The sequence below is a fragment of the Haemaphysalis longicornis genome, unplaced genomic scaffold, assembly GCF_048455015.1.
Source record: "Haemaphysalis longicornis isolate Haplotype H1 unplaced genomic scaffold, Haemaphysalis longicornis Haplotype H1 scaffold_2, whole genome shotgun sequence".
Lineage (NCBI taxonomy): Eukaryota > Metazoa > Arthropoda > Arachnida > Ixodida > Ixodidae > Haemaphysalis > Haemaphysalis longicornis.
The window spans coordinates 166044133-166060714 of record NW_027526295.1 but is presented as its reverse complement, the minus strand read 5'-3'; the positions used below and the strand labels follow the sequence as shown (position 1 = coordinate 166060714).

The following is a 16582-nucleotide window of genomic DNA, read 5'->3' as shown; positions in this document are numbered from 1 at the left end:
TCGCAATTGACCCCCGGCTGGGTCCATAATATTCCGTGACAATGGGCGCTAAGGAACAGGGAAACGCGCGGTGCTCTTAGTTGCTCTTTGTGCGAGACCGCCCCCTTTAAACGTTGTTCCCAGGGCTCAAATTTGAAACCCTTGAGGGAGGAGGAGGAATAAACGCTTTTATGCAGCAACCAGATCTGCGGGGTTGAATTTGCAAAACCGAACGGCTCCGAGGCGGCCCCGTTTGTGCGGGAATAATACGTCGATCACAACAGTAAGTCTCTAATTAGGAGAGCCTCAGAAGGTTCCGATATATCACTAAGTGTATTGCCAAAGCAGGGTGAAGCAAAGTGAAAATTACGGATGCAAAAATTAGGAAAATAGGAATGCTAAGACATTACATTTCATTTAAAGCGATGCGACCATGTATGTCTAACGCCAAGTCTGTCGTAATTACCGTATTTTCTCGATTCTAAGCACCTCCTTTTTACCGTGATCGCGATGCCTTAAGTTCGGGGGGGGGGGGGGGGGGTGCCTAGGTTCAAAAAACCTAAATTACCCCCGCCACCCCCCCCCCCCTTTTTTTTTTTTGCGGCCGTATTTCGTCGAGACGGGCGCAAGGAATGATGTTCTGTTTGGCTAAGATTCAACAGAAAAATAGGTACAGACAGTGAACCCACGGCTTACGTGTGATACCCAGTCGCCCTTCTTATCATTCGAGTCTGTTGTGCGGCTTGGGCCGCCGCTTTGAGTATCCTACATCAAGTCGTCGTCCTTTCCGTTGAAGTTGGTGGTAATTGCAGATTTGATAAATTCCTTGGCCTCAATGTCAACTCAAGCCCGCTTCAACGCGTCTGAAATCCACCTTGCGATGGTTGCTTAGAGATGGGGGTGCTAAGATTCGCATGAAAATCTTTTTTTCTTTCCAATCTTTTTCCCGAAAGTAGGGAGGGGAGAAGAGGTGCTTAGAATCACGGGGTGCCTAGAATAGAGTAAGTATGGTATGTCATCTTCTGTTGTGACAATGTATTCGTCACCACAGGGACATTTGTCTGGCTTGTGCGGTTGCAGCGGTGTCGGGTGGTGAGGGTTGTAGCTGCAGCGAGCGCTTGCCTCTTTGCTTGCTGTGCGGCATTTTTGCGTCCACTTGAATCTTTTTCCTAGACGTACTTCCGTAGGCTACCACGCCTCACTGAAGCCGGTGAGGAAGGCGCATTATCAGAGTCCACCGCAGTAGATGTAGTACACGCATACAGAAACGCGTCCAGTAGTGTGATTGTGTCTTAATATTATCGTCATTATCCTTTCGCGATTGAATCACTTTCTTTCCCTTTCGCTTAGAATGACTGAAAGGCCTGGTCAATTGTCCTGGTTAGCCCTACATGTAGGTTATTTGCGTACGTGCCCAGCTACTTGGTAATAATGAGCATGCTCAAAGTACCCCTATAAGCATCAATACGTGCTTCTAATCCGGGTTTCTAACCAAAGTCGAAGGCGACAACGCATTCGTTATGTCCACCTTGTTTCATTCCTTAAAATCAGAGATCAGTCAGTGTGTTGCGGATGTACATTAGTCCCACATCCCGTTGGTCTGTTGGCCTCGGGTTCAAATCCCAGACCCAAATTTACCAATGTTCGCTCCTTCACTTGCACGGAACGGCAGAATTGAGTGGGAGGAGAAAGCACGACACAGTTTATTGAAAAGTGTAAGATTTGTATGCCTGTACGTAATGAGGAAGTTGCACCTGTCCTTTGACGCCGTAGACTACACGAATACAGGGAGCGACCGACGAATAAATAGAAGCAGCAACAACAAAGAAAAGAGAGCGACATATACGTCATTAGGAAGAAAGAAAAAGTTGGAGAAAGCTACCTTGGAACTGCAATTAATTACTCAGCACTCAATGCCTTTTTATATGAGTTCCATTTTGCATCAAAGCTTAAATGCCTTTATTGGTTGCATAAGTCCACCGAGAAAACAGCGATAAGAACTACGCACTGGCAGACAGTTCTCTAGGTTTCAATTCGAGTTGGATCGCAAAATCAGAGCATCGAAACGCACATAACACTCGAAGGTCAAAATTTTTTTTCTTGTTGAGCAATCCCCTGAGCAAAAAAAAAAAAAAAAAAAAAAACACGGAAGTTTTGGGTTTGGGCCTTGCCACAGGTAGCATACTACACCTACTACACCGGCACTTTAAAAGAGTTTTCCTTATTTTAGCAACTGCCCCTATCTCTATTTTAGAGACTCAATTCTAAAACCGTCATAAACAAGACAAGGAGGGGGAGAGACACACGCTTCCCCTGCGCTGTAACCGGTATTCCCCAATTTCTGCTCCCCGTTTTGATTGCTGTACTGCAGCATAGGGTGGGGCAGTACTAGTGTGACGAATTTGCGCAAGCGACACTGTCTTTACTGCAGAAAAGGCCATACGTCACATCGCTGCTGTACATTATTATACTTGTACAAAACCTATTTTTCAAAAGTACGAAACTCGCCCAGCGTTCCGTTCGTACAATTATAAGTTGATGTTCTGTTATAAAGCTTTTGTTAGGTTTGGTACTAATTCCATAAGTTGTTAAAGCAAGAATATATTAGTCCTTCGTGTAATCAAAATTAGGACAATTAATGCTTAGTCCATGTTATCTATTTTCACTGAGGAATACCATATGCCTTCGCATTTTCTTTTATGATCACTGCTTAGCCTGCTCGTGCTATTCCATGACTGCGCGAAGCGGTTTGCCTGTCTGTTAAGCGCTCTGCAACTTTGTTTTATATTACTCGATGCTGCGTAACAGGTACCACTTAGTTGTACTTAGCGTTCAAGAATGACCGTCATATTGCTGTTATGCCAACTTGCAAGGACCTCCTTTTTAAACTTTTTAAACTCCTCCTTTTTAAAGGTAAATAATTTAATCTATATATTTATTCATCTCCAAAAAGCTTCCCTTTTCAAATTAATATATTGTGGGCGTGTGTGAGCGCATTGAACATTAATGAACGCTTGCTGCGTTGTGGGACCCTTGTTTTTGCTGTGCCAATCGCCGCCAGTTGGTAGGGCCAATCTCTCATCTGTGCATGCCCATTATAAGCATCATCTGTAGATAATCATCGTCACGAGCGGCTTGTTCTGTCGACGGATTAAAACCAAGACTGCTGGTACTGTTGCCGACTTGTGTGGGGTCTTCCCTCGCCTTACAATATATTTACAGTTGATACGCGTTACGAAACTGTGCATCTAACAAATCGTGGTTCATGAGCACCTTGACTGGCGGGCCTGTATGCGGAGGAACGCAGACACTTCACTCACAAACCTGAGGGCCATTGCAAGTATCGGCGGAAGCAGGTTTGCGAGTTGTCTTCATAGCTCCACAATTTAGAAAAAAAAAAAGAAAAATAAAGAAGAAAATGAAGGGCAAAGAAAATTGGCACGAGCGAGCTGCAAAGTATATGAAAGATATGCAAAAACAAACTACATAACACATAAGCAAAATTAAAAAACAACAAAAAAGCAGACGAGCCCTCGCGGAGGTGGAAGACGGGCAGTTTGATAAACGAGGTCCATGGATTGTGCCCATTCCGCCAGCGCCGGTTTGCTACTTCGTTACTTATCCTTCCACCCGAACACTTTAAAGCTTTCGGAGCCGTTACATTATTTCCACAAACGCGTGGAACAGCGAGGGCGCTTTAAGAAATCATTAACGGAAAAGAAGCACGTGCCTCGTTACAGGCGGGCAATGTCAGGGCACGACGAAGACGGATCGCCTACCCGCGATAAATGCCGAGGTGTGTAACGCCCATTTCCTTATATAAATTCTACGGAGAATTCCAAGTACACTACGAGTGCCCCCCTTTCTAACCAATGACAGGTATGCGGGGGGACCACAGGTGCCCTCTTTCATTAAAGCGAAGCTTTTAGCCTCTCACTGATGCCGTCTGTAGTCCACCCAAAACGCACTGCAGGGAAGCCAACTTTATCTGACGATGATGGTGATCGTGAGTGAAGTGACGAAAAATTTAATCGCTTCCAGTGGTCGGAATCGAACTGGCTCCCTCGATTGAATGTGGATTTGGATGGACGTGCAAAATTAGAAAAAAAAGAAACTCGCTTCTGGGTTCGTTCCTTTGGCGTTGGACTTGATGTTGGAACGCTTCGTTCCTCCATCGTTGTCGCTTCGACAGAGAGGTAGTTCATTTAGTGTGTATGTATGTATGTGTTCAAACAGTCTTGCAACCACATCCGAAACTCCACAGTCTAACAGTTATATAGTCCGAAGTAATTGCAGTTTATACCTGTCTATTCACGCTCGGATTGAGGGCCTACTTAGGCGGTATTAACAAAGCACGCAGCCAGCTACCGGAATGGAACCCGCTTTTCTATTCTTGCCCCGCACAAGCATTCCCCCATCCTTTCCTTATTTTTCCCCCTTTTAATCGTAGCTAGACGGAGCCATTACATCAGGAACCCACCTCGGGATGCGCATCCCACGTGATCCGGGAAGCCCGGCCTCGTAAGCTATTGGGTACAAGTTCCTCGCCCCCTAGCAAAATGGAAGCGAAAAATTAAGTAAGATAACGAACCACAATCCTACGCGAACAACGGCAGTGATCGAGAAGTGAGGCGGCAGTTGCGCAGCCGTTCATGAAGGCGCCATGTTCGGACCCTTGCAGCGCCTCCACGAGAAGCAGTAAAGTCCGACTGCCCGACTCACTCCCGCCACACGACTGGCTAGACACGCCCTGTTTAGGACTCCGCGTGGTGGCGTTCTTTCTTCGAACTTGGCCAAATCGACGGGAATGGCCTCCCATCGACGGGCTTCCTTTCTACCCGGGAGGGCCCTTACGGCCGCTTGGCGTGCTCCAAAGCGCCGGTCCCGTTGCCTTCAGCGAGGCCCCCGCTGGCGTACGCAGCGCTGACTCGGCCGAACGAGGCCCGCTGCGGAGGGAGGGACGGGCAGGTTACGAGGCGCGCCCGCACGCCCTCTGCTCATGTAACACCGTTGTCGGCGAGCGAGCGCGCCCAGGTTGAGTAATTGCGCGCCTCTGAGTGATAAACACATCCTGCGGTTTCCGCTTTCGCCGCCTCGCCTTCCACGGGCATTCATTTAGAGGGCGCGTTAGGAGACGCGCATGTGGTACCTCACATGAGCGCCTTACCTTACACGGGACATGTACCTTACACGGGCTTCCTTACATCGTTCCTTACACGGGCTTGCTTGCTTGCTTCGTTAATCACTTACTTGCTTATATACTTACTTGAGTGAGTGAGTGAGTGAGTGAGTGAGTGAGTGAGTGAGTGAGTGAGTGAGTGAGTGAGTGAGTGAGTGAGTGAGTGAGTGAGTGAGTGAGTGAGTGAGTGAGTGAGTGAGTGAGTGAGACTGCTACCGAGACCTTGAGCCACTTTTTTCGACACGCGCGCAGTATTTGGCATGAAACGCCAGACTTTCGCTCAGCCAACACTAAAAACGGCAAGATAGGTAAACCATATCAGAAATCTTTCGAGCACGTCAAGCTACAGATATGCACTCGACTTTTAAGTTTACCACGCATCCCGCAGCAGGTCAACTGTATTCCCCTGGTCCTTAGCGTAAAAATAAACAAATAAATAAATAAATAAATAAATAAATAAATAAATAAATAAATAAATAAATAAACCACCTGTAAGTTACTAAGTTACGCACATCAGAACATGCAGGCGGCTTGTCTGACAATACATCCGTGACCATCAGAGAAACGAGAAATAGAGAGACAGCACTCAAAGAGAGAAACTATTCTATCTGCAGACAGAGCAGTGCAGTCTTTAATCGAGCTCGATCGAGTATTCCAACCGCGGAAAAAGCACCTGCTTTGCACATGACGACGAACGGTTAACGCGCCACAAATTCGTCGAGTAAATGAATTTGAAGACCACTCACTGTGCTGATCGGAGGCGCCTCCCTGCCACGACAAAGCAGGAGTGATAGATGGCGAGGAAACAAGCGATAAAGGAAGCCGGGAAAGGAAGCCGAGGCCAGTCGGGAGGAGCCGTGGAGGGCTTCAAGGTGCTCAGGTGCGCCTGAACGACTCACGCGCCCCGGGCGTTGTCACTCGTTGACGCATCCGTCCGCGTCTAATCCGATTCCCAATCGATGCTTTTGTATCTCGCCTTCGTGCCGCCGCTTCTGTTCCTTTTTCCCCCTGCGCCGGGAACCAACGTGTAAACAGCCCAAGGAGGCAAGCAGCGCCAGGATTGATGAAACAGAAACGGCTCGTCGATGGGCAGGATTCAGCGCCGCTCGGCTGAGGCCAGCGGAGGATAAGTGCGGCCAACCGCTTCCAGGTCGAACAAACGCGCATCGCGCACAGACCACCGGCGTGGTGGCTGCCAGCTTCCAGGGCCCAGCGAGGCTCTTTACTCGGCGCCCATCCTTCTTGATCTCCCGTCTATTGATTCCCCGGCTGAGAACGCATACAGCCGGCCAGCGATACGTCAGGTGTATGCGAGGAGAAGCCTTTCTGCGTGTTGAAGTTTCCTCGGCGCGATGCAAAAAAAAAAAAAAAAAATGAGCAAGGGGAACTCGCTGGGAGAGCGTACATGTATGGCCCAGTCGATCACGGTGGTGATCGCTGGGGCGCCGTTGTTCCGAGGTCCGTTTTAAGATTGAATTCAGTAATCCTTGCCGCATGCCAGTCGGACAGCCTTATGAGACTGTCCTACGGGAATTCGGCGCAGATTTCTTGGCGCAGATTTCTTGGTAGGCAGCCTTTTGAGGTGGAGGGCCGAGTTGCATGAAGCCGACACGGCGGCGGGGGTCCGGATGGCAAATCAGGTGGGAAGGGGGACGGGAGGGGGGAGGGGGGTCTTTGCAGGCAAAGTGAAGAAATTCACCGAATCGAGAATATTTTGGCTAAGTATGAAGATGGCGGACAATGCCAACTGGAAGCGATGAATTCTCTGTTCTTATCTCCAGTCTAGGTCCGCTATTGAGGTCAAAACTGGCGTGTAGGTCTTCAGACAGGAATAGACAGGGGGGGAGGGGTGGAAGTCCTGACGACGTTCTGGGGGCCGCATGGCCCACCAGTCGTAGGTTGCGACCCCTGCTATACACGAAGGGCGGCGGGAGAAGTGAAGTGAGAGGAAGATACCGCACGAAAACTACCTACAAAGCGGAAGAAGTGAGGAAAGCGCTAATTATCCGCAGAATGCCTAAACATTTGCCGACAAAATTTGACGGTATTCGCATCTTTTTCAGCAATCCCGGCCGAGCAGTGCTGGGTTTAATACGACCGAAACAACGATTGTACTTGGGAAAGGCCACCCAACGATGCATCATTCATGCCATCAACCTTGAAACTGAGAAATCAGCAGGGTATGATAATCCGCTTTATATGGTATTTATAGATTACGAAAAGCCTTAGTTTCATGGAATCCTCCTCAGTGATGGGAGCATTGAGGGCACAGGTGGTGAAGTGAAACATACATGAAGCCCCTGGAAGCTATTTACGAAGAACGTACGGGCACGATAACACTTCGTACAAAGAGCGGGCAGTTCCTTTTTGGGAAGGGCGCCAGACAAGGAGACACCATCTCCTAGAATTCTTTGCAGCGTGTCTAGACGGGGAATTTAGGAAGCTTTTTTTTTTTGGGGGGGGGGGGGGAGGGGGAGGAGGGGGGAGGAGGGGTAGAATTCAGAGAGAGATAAGAGTAAATGCAAAAAGTTTAAGCACCTAAGGATTTGCAGACGGCATCGTCTTGCTTAGTGATTCGAGAGGGCTTCAAAGGATGCTTCAGTAACTGCGCTCAGGAAGCCCTGTTGCAGGATTAAGGATAAATACGAGTAACACGACAGTAATCTAGAATCGACCTGTAGAAAATGTCCCCTTCAGTCTACAGGCAATGAAATGCCAGAAGAGGTCCGTGAGTAAAACTATCTTGGGAAAGTTGTGAGTGCCGATCTGATCCGCGAGACGGAAATAATGCGTAGAACTGCTGTAAGCTGGACCGCCTTCTGCAAACACTGTGATGCGATGAACAGAATGCGGTAAACTGTCCTTAAAAAGAAAGGTATACAACATCGCAGCGACGACTTATGATGAGGAAAATCGGGGACTTGCTAATCATTCTGAAAGAAAACTTAGGTCCACCGAACGAGCCACAGAAAGGAAGCTGATAAGAGTAACGCTTAGAGGCAGTAAATAAACGAGCGCCCTAGAATGGGGAGAAAACTCGGGTGGAAGATATCCTAGATCCAATTAAGAGCGAGAAGTGGAGTTGGGCGGGCATGTAACGGAGATAATTGACAAATGATTGTCTACCAGGGCAACGTAACACTACTTAGAAACGACACTGGAAGTAGACGGCCGATAAATCGATGAAGGGATGAGTTACGGAAATTTGGGGCCGAATAATGAATAAGGACAGCGCAGAAGCAGGTCAACAGGAAAGGCCTTCTTACCGCAGCTGACAAACACGACGACAGCGACGAAACGACCACAGTGAGAAGGAGGGCAACGACGATGATATATGCATGCGCATTGTGGAAGCTCCGTGGCTAAAGCGTCGTGATGCACATCTTGATCCCGCGGGTTCGATTCCGGCTACGGCGGAACCCCGCTCGGCCTTTGCCAATTCGCCGCAGCAACGAAAATGGATCCTTTTGCCGCACGAGCGGGGCCGCAGCAGCAAATTCGCAGGTAACTTTGCGCTATGTAGAACGGGATTAAGACTGCTTTCTGCGGCATTTGGCCGACGACGCCACTTCACGTGCTTTTTGCACATATTGTGGTGGTAAGAGAACCTACCCTGCGTTCATCATCTGCACACAGCGTAGCGTGCAGGCATTGTAGGAAAATGTTAAAAACAAGTTGCATTTTTCGCACTTTCTAAGCCACATACTTATGAAACTTTAAAATCGTTAGAGCTGTTTGCCTACCTATATCTCTATCCCAATCTCTCATTTCATATTTTTCGCACCCAAAGTACCAGTATATATGACCAACACAGACCGCGATAGAAGGTGGTCACCAGAATCGACAACCGGAGAAAACCACGGAATTGGGTATTTACCGTAATCTACAGCCCAGACAGAAGCGAGATGCTTGCCATGGAGAGAAGCAAGTAGAGCCACACCAGTGCACACCAAACTCAGATCTTTTTCGAAACATACCGGACCAGTGGATCCATTTGTCGCGCTGAGTTTCCGCCGTGTCAGAACAAGGCACACAGCGAAACAATTTTTAACTCGGGGTGACTCGTGATTAATGGTCGACTTCCTGGGTAGCGAACCTTTTTCCTCGCCAGCCGGACGAAGGGGGCCGCGGCCAACACCTTCCTGGCAACAAGGCCCTTTCGTTGTACCATCGTGGCGCCATCAATCACGGTTCTCCATTGTGAAGACTGACATCACCAAAGTGTCCCTAAAGACTGACCAAAGGCGCCAATCACCCGACGAGAAAAACAAGAAAGGGAGAGATTGCAAGTGGAACACACCGGGGTTTTCGGCACGAAGAAGGTGTCGCCACTGCTCCAGGAGAATTTTGACAGACGAGAGAAAGATGGTGTTCCTGCAGTCATCGCCGGCACAAACGGAACGCTAAAGATTGTACGTAAACCGTCCAGTGGCACGATTTCAATGATACACGGAAAGCCACGCAGGACCATTTGATTACAGTTGCGGAGAGCTGAGCGGATACCGGCGCAGACTGATTTAAAAGCTCACTTTTGAATAACTAGGCAGTTCTATCCACAAAGCCGAACCAGCGGCGTAAGCTTCCATCACGAAGCCTTCGGTAAATAGGAAAGGCGCCCTTCTTCGTTTCTCACACACAACAACTTTCAAACCCCGCCAGATCACATAGATCGTTTTGAAGCAAGGAAGCAGATATCTATAGGCATGACGCCCCAGTGATATCTGATACCGTATCTACTAATATCAATTGACGTTGTGTCCCCCGTCATCCGCATTCTACATTCCTTGACCCCCCCTGCCCGACCTCCACGTCGTCTGAACCCCAGGTCACGCGTCTCTGGGGGTGAATGGGGGGGGGGGGGGGGGGGGGGGGATGGTGCAGCTTACGGCGCTGCCCGCGAGCATGTCTACAGGCCATCATTCCCAATCCAAGCTTCGAAAAACGACCACTGCTCCCGCTACACACGGAGCACCATACCCCCAGAGACTCAGACATACCGCCGCAATCGAGCAAACACGTACCCAGACCCCTTCCTCCACGCTATCCACACCGACACCTGCGAGTTCTGTCCCGAACTCTGGTTCCATGTGCCATATTATTTGGGAATGCTCCCTTATATTTTCCGTTACTCCCATGCCCACTCCAACGCTTGAGCAATGCGAGGCTATGCTGGCCAGTTCATGTTCCAGCTGGTCAACAAGGCTGGGATGGCGGCGACTGCCCTGGGAATTTCGGACTGAGGAGACCCCTCCTCGTCATGGGCCCCGTCATCCGCAACTCTTGGTTTTAACATAAAGTTTATTCTTCCCCCTCCAGGAATATGGCCGCCACTACTAGTGCCACGGCCGCTAGATGCCAGTGCATGTGGTAAGCCTCGCCTGTCCAAAGAAAGCTCAGGTACGTCGCTGAGTACCCAAGTCGTTTCCGGTAAAGCAAAAAAATATAAGCTCTTGTGTAGTTAATACAACACGCGTGACTGAATGAACGTCGAAATGTTCGGACCAGACGTGAATTCGGCTCAGCCATCACTTGCTGCGCGCAGTGACAGGCGGTCTTCAAACGTTCCTCTTAAAAAAAAAGTTCTACGGTAAACAAGTACACAAATCTGAAAATAAATAAAATATTGCTCCATGAATATTTGATTGAAGAAAAAGTCAGATATTCAAGCTATTTCCAATGAAGGCAAACAACTTCGCGTAACAACCCTTCGGCCCAGTTCGTTCGAACCTAATCTGTCAGGTGTCGCCACCTGCATTGCGAGGGCCGGTGGAACACGAAAATGGCAGCCGATATGCCAACAGGTGTTCCAGTCGCTACGTCTGGGAGGCTACGGCGTCTTTGGAAGTGCAAACGCTCTTCAGCAACGCTAACGCGTAAATACTACACTAAATCATTTCATCAGTAATAAGGGCATAAGGTTGCATCATTTCTCAAAAAAAAAAAATAGACACGCCGCTACGCGAGTTGATTTCGTCACTGAGCAGCCGCCGTATTTCGGTGTTCGCATACGACCACAGGTAAATAGATGTAACGCGCGGTGGTACAGCTAGGTTAAATGTTTTACACCCGATGTCTGGTTATTGCCCCTGGAGTAGACGCTGTGGGAAAGTCACACATTTTATGAGAACCCAGCAACGTCGTGTATGCGGCCATCTCGCTGTTGCCGCTCACCCGGCTTGACGAATTAAGAAACGATGGGCACATGCTGACATTGGCAAGCCCGAAGTAGCTATTTGTTTTAGAATCCCAGAACAATAAAAATGTCATTTGCACGTCGTAGTCAGTAAAACGAAGCATAGGACGGTATATTGCAGTTTGGAGACCGTGACTGAGAGCCTCCTGCAGACCAATAGGAGCGTGCCTGACTTGCTCGAACATTTGTCTAGAGGACGGGCTCCTTATTCCGTTCTATCAAACAGGCGCAGGTGTTCCGAAGACTTCATTCTCCTTTTCCGTTCGGCACTGCCCTCTAGCTAATTACTCCTCGGTCGTATTCAAATGCAGTTTCTATGCATGAGCTACGTTTCGAAAATGAAAGTGCACGTGCCGATGCAGTGTCTAGTCTATATTCCACAGAGCCTGTCAAAGAGTAACCCTCCACTCTCCCAGACCCTTTCAAACCCTACAGCTGAGAGCTATCACACATTACCAGAATATATTTCTGAGTCTATGGCAAATAGAGTTATAATGAGGAATCCACATGGAATTCTAGCACGTTTCTGTCTCTAAAAATAAAGCCCAGCTTCGTAACCTCAGCTGAAACTTCCACTAATATTAAGCACGTACACTGGAAAAGAGCTTCTTTTATGCATCGCTTTAACAACCAGGATAACGCTCTAATCAAATACCTTTTTAAAGTGGTCCGTGATTGGGCTTAAGTAACCTAGCATGTCTGGTCTATCCCATTTTTGGACAGCTTCTCCTTTCCACACTCAGCTCGCCAATCACTTCCCCAATGAATGCGCATTCATTTAGATTAACTACACTCACAGGCTCCGAACTACTGTACCAGTTTTACCGCCGCTGTTACCGACAGGACTCTGGTATTCTAGTTTTTGTGTGCAGCAGGTGGTCGTTGCAGTTATTTCGGTTTCTGGCCTCTTCTTCACCACAGTTCTAATCTTTTCTTGGTCACCCCTACGGTCGTTAAATTCCTTTCTGCCTACTATTCATAAATCCCGGTGCTTCAAGTTAATCGCTATGAAGCAACATAGACTGAAACACCAAGGCGCTACCTTTCGAGTTTTTGCAGGAATTTTTCTTTCCAGTTTCCTTAGCGCAGTACGCACTTCGAAGCATTTACGACGCGTTTTTCCTTCGTCATTCGCTTCTGTCCGATTTATTTCTTTCTTGGCGGCCTTCCTTCTTTCGCATGCGGTCACACACTTCGCAGCCAGCCTTCTAGCATCCTTTCACCATTGCGTGCCCTCGCATTAACGTATGGCACTTCAGCTTCCAACTTAGAGTATTAACTTAGTAGTTTGTAATCCCTTCACAGAATATATTTTAGTTTGTGCTTCGCCTTCGTGACTGACTACCAGCCCAGTTTCCATAAACCACCGTCTAAGGACTGTGCGCATTAAATCATTATGGGAACCTTCGTTTCCACCCCAATCCGTAAGAAAGAATCACATTATAGTTATGTATACGGTAAGAAGAGTAATTATGCAGGCAGAGGTAAGCCCAACGGCAACACTTCAATGAACATTTGACTCCCTTTTGAGACAAATAGATCGGCATTGAAGGCATTTCCCACCGTTTAATGCGAAAACCTCCATTTTTACAAGTAAACTTTTATAATTTAAAACCCCCACTTTTACGCTTGATCGCTTGTAATTGAGGAGCTTGGAATCGTGAGTTTGAAAATAACAGCCTCCTACGCAAAACTATTATGATTCAGCCAAATCCCTCTGATATAAGGACTACTAAAGCGCTAAGTTGGGCGAGTTGGTTACTGACTAAGGAATTCCTCATACTAGCGGACATTAAGACAGGGACACAGCTAAAGAGAAGACGGACCACACGCTAGAGCTTCAACTCGGTTTATGCCACACCAACAGGAAAACACCAGTCCTTCCTCTGATATGGCTACTCTGTTTAATATTTCAAAACGAAACCATGTTGCTTCCCATGATCTTTATGCTCAAACCATTTTCCTAAACTTAAACACGAAATGCCTTGCAGGAATAACGTTAAGAAAAGGAGGTTCGAACGAAAGAAATAGCAATCAAGGCATGAATCACCTCCAGGGAGTATTTCAAGGGAGAACGGGACAAAGCAGGACGGATCCGTTGTTACGAGTGCGTGTACTGCTCCCCTTTTGCGGCGAGTGAAACTTCTAAGTTCGAAGTTTTTGACATAGGATAATGGCCGTTGATACCAAGCCTCATTGATCGCAACGTATCTTACCGGAACGAACATTGCAGCGATGTCAAATTTGCGCGGTCGGTTTGCGCAGTACGTTGGAATGAGCGAATGGAGTTTGTTGAGCGTTTTTTTTTTTTATCCAGGATACATTGTTCCTAGACAGTGAATTGAAGCTTTTGCGTGACGTGGCATTTGGTGGCGCGTCTCCACAAGCCGCCGTGGCAGTTTGGCGGGAATACCGTAGATGTTGCATCTGTCGTCGCTACGAATTTCCCAGGCACGCATTTTACTGCACTCCGCCCCCACAACCTTGAAAGTTTGGGACTACGGTTGTGTGAGCAAGCAAATACCGTACCTTCTGCATACACACCTTCTGGTCGATAAGATCCAAAATCCGCTTTTTACGCCCTCTTGTACATTCTCTTTTTCTTCCTTTATACAATACATACTTAGGCACTTCATTCCATTTCTTCCTTGATCCAGTTCGAAATTATCATCGATTCCCGAGAACCCGAAACTTTACTGCTTCGTAGCTAATCGCCACTAAAGACGGAATCACCACTGCTCGATTCCCCGAAGCTTGGCAGATGAAAAACGCCCAATCAGCTAGCCATTCGTAAAACCGCCCCTTCCCCCAATTTCTGGCTATAGTTTCGTAACAGCAGAGCGAAAGTGTCTTCAGCGTCCTGGGCGCTCGGCCGACGAGATGAAAGACGCTCATAAATTTTCGTTTTGTTTGACGCTGGTTAAATGCGGCCCATGCTGAAGACGAGGAAAGTTGAGCTTTTCGAAACACCCCTCCGAAGTCCGCGATTGAGCAAAGATCGGCGGGCACGCGGGGAAGCAAGGCATACAAGCACAGTGGGCACAAACCTGATATCGGCGTGGTGGGCGGCTGAGTCCGACTGGACGCCGGTCGTACGGCGCACAGAGGGGGAGGCGTCCCGAGGGGTCAGCGGTGCGGCTCACGCCTCCGAGGCCACCGCCAGCGACGATCGCTAAGCACAACAATGGCACGTCCGCCGTTCACGCCCGCCGCGCACTGGTCCCAGCACATCGCGTCCGGACATCGAGCAGTAGTCGTCGTCATGGCGAAACTCTGCTTTTTCCACGCCTACTCCTCTCTCTATGTATGTTTCTTGTTCTCACCCGGCAAAGTTTCAAGGCGACGTCGTGTTTTATCAGTTGTTCGGTCCGACCGGTGGTCTCGTTCCGTCCAAAAAATATACACAACTAGCTTCTGGCGAACGTTAATCGCTTAAACGGAAATCATAGTCCTACTAATGTGAGCAAGATAACTGAAAGTTACGTAAGGCCAGTGGCCCACCGGTCGTTTCCACGGCTCCTCTCTTGATCGGAGTCCGGAAGTGGGACTATTGGTTCTCCCCACTGATATCAACTGTCCCGGTCGCGGTTCTCTCGATCACCGAAGGAAAAGGCTTTGGTGATGCATGCCCGGCGGGGATGAAGTCCGCATTAATCCGAATGCCCGATCCGGCATACACGGCGGTGTGGGCGCTTGAGTCTCGCCGGCGACGACTGCTGCTGCTTCTCTCGGAGTGGGTGGTGGCCGGCGGCGCAACAGCGAGGTGAGCGGCGCGGCTCCTCCGAGCAGTGGTGCCGAACGCAGGGTGGACGCACGCCGCCGCCTGGGAGGGACTCGGCTGCCGGACTGACTCGGTCGCTCGACGGGGATCGTCTGCCGACGCTGAGCGCGCCGGACTGTGGCGCCACCTGGCCGCGAGCGCAGCGGCGTTGCCAGCGTCGGCGGCGTCACGCGGACGCATGCGCCTTGCCGCAATCCCATCACGCCCACCCGTCCCCTCCCCACCTCGCCTCCGCCCTACGGCCTCCTTGCTTGAACCCTTTCCCGACTGGCCTATGGCGATCGGGGGAGAGAGACGCACCGGCGGTACACTGTGCGTTGGTTTTCGTGTGACGGACGTGGTACACTGGCAAGGTAAACATGCGAATCCGTATCCCTCGGGCAACGACGACGACGACGGTGATAAACGACGACTAGGTGATAACGACGTCGGTCGCGACATGACGACGATGCTAACGATGATGAAAAATAAAAATCGCGAAAAAAAAAAACACCATCCCGATGTTGACTGATAACTGGAATAAAGTTGTCGACACCCCGGAAGCGGCAGAGCAACTTTGTAAAGAGAGTGGTTCACTGCATGGTGAGTGGTTCGTTTTGGTGGAAAATAGAAGCGGTAGAAAATGACTGGCCAAGGTGTTTGGGTAATGCCCTTCTTAACCTTCAACACTCAAATTCCACGCAGGAAATCCCATCCTGAATGGTATTTGAATCATAAGATACCAGAAATTCCAAGATGTCTTTTTCTATAAAAAAACGTTCTTTTTAAAAAAACAATACCGGAATTCTAATGTTCTTAAAGGAACCCGTAAATTCGACGGTGTTTGCCACCGAGGCCTGGGTTGTGGTACCACTGCCGCTCCAAGCAAGCGCATGAGGTCTGATTCCAGCAACACGTATAGACGAAAATCCCTCAATAACGAATCCTTAACCGTAATTTTCAGCAAGCATTTGTTCCGCACAGCCGTCCGCACCTGTCCGCAACTTCGTGAGTGCTCCGCTGCGCACAACCCTTGCCACCGCATCACCAACCGGAAGGCCGCCAAATATGCGCGCCTTTCTAAGACACCTCGTCACATCGAAGTGACTGGTAGCCAGGATTTCAAATCTGACGGCGGCGGCCGTTGCCCGAGCGGCTGCCACAGAACATAAACTTCACACAGCAAAGAGCCCGCCAAACGGCGTACTTCTTCCCAGGCGAAGCGCGGGCCATCACAACCATCACAACGAGGACGTGGACTGGTGCAGTGCCTCCTTTCCGGACGAACATAGACTTGCATAGCGCGCGTGCCGGGCCTTTCTTTCCGGACGGAGTCCTTGAACTTGCCATTGTTGCCCGCCGGTGGGCCGGCTGGCAGCAGCGGCGATGGCGAGAGTTCGGGAGGCCCCGCGTCCCTGCATCGTACGGAGGAGGCCCGTTTGTTCTCTCCTCTCGCCTCACGCCTGCCCGG

At 49.3% G+C, this 16582-nt stretch overlaps 1 protein-coding gene across 2 annotated transcripts in view; it reads right to left on the bottom strand.

The window, feature by feature from the left end:
- LOC144169442 (polycystin-1-like protein 1) overlaps positions 1 to 15234 on the bottom strand; it is a 433694-nt gene extending 418460 nt beyond the window's left edge. For both annotated transcript variants that reach the window (XM_077698599.1, XM_077698600.1), the window contains exon 1: positions 14399 to 15234. The gene's annotated coding sequence lies outside the window, so the exon portion shown is untranslated. The remainder of the gene's footprint in view (positions 1 to 14398) is intronic.
- Positions 15235 to 16582: the final 1348 nt, after the last annotated feature.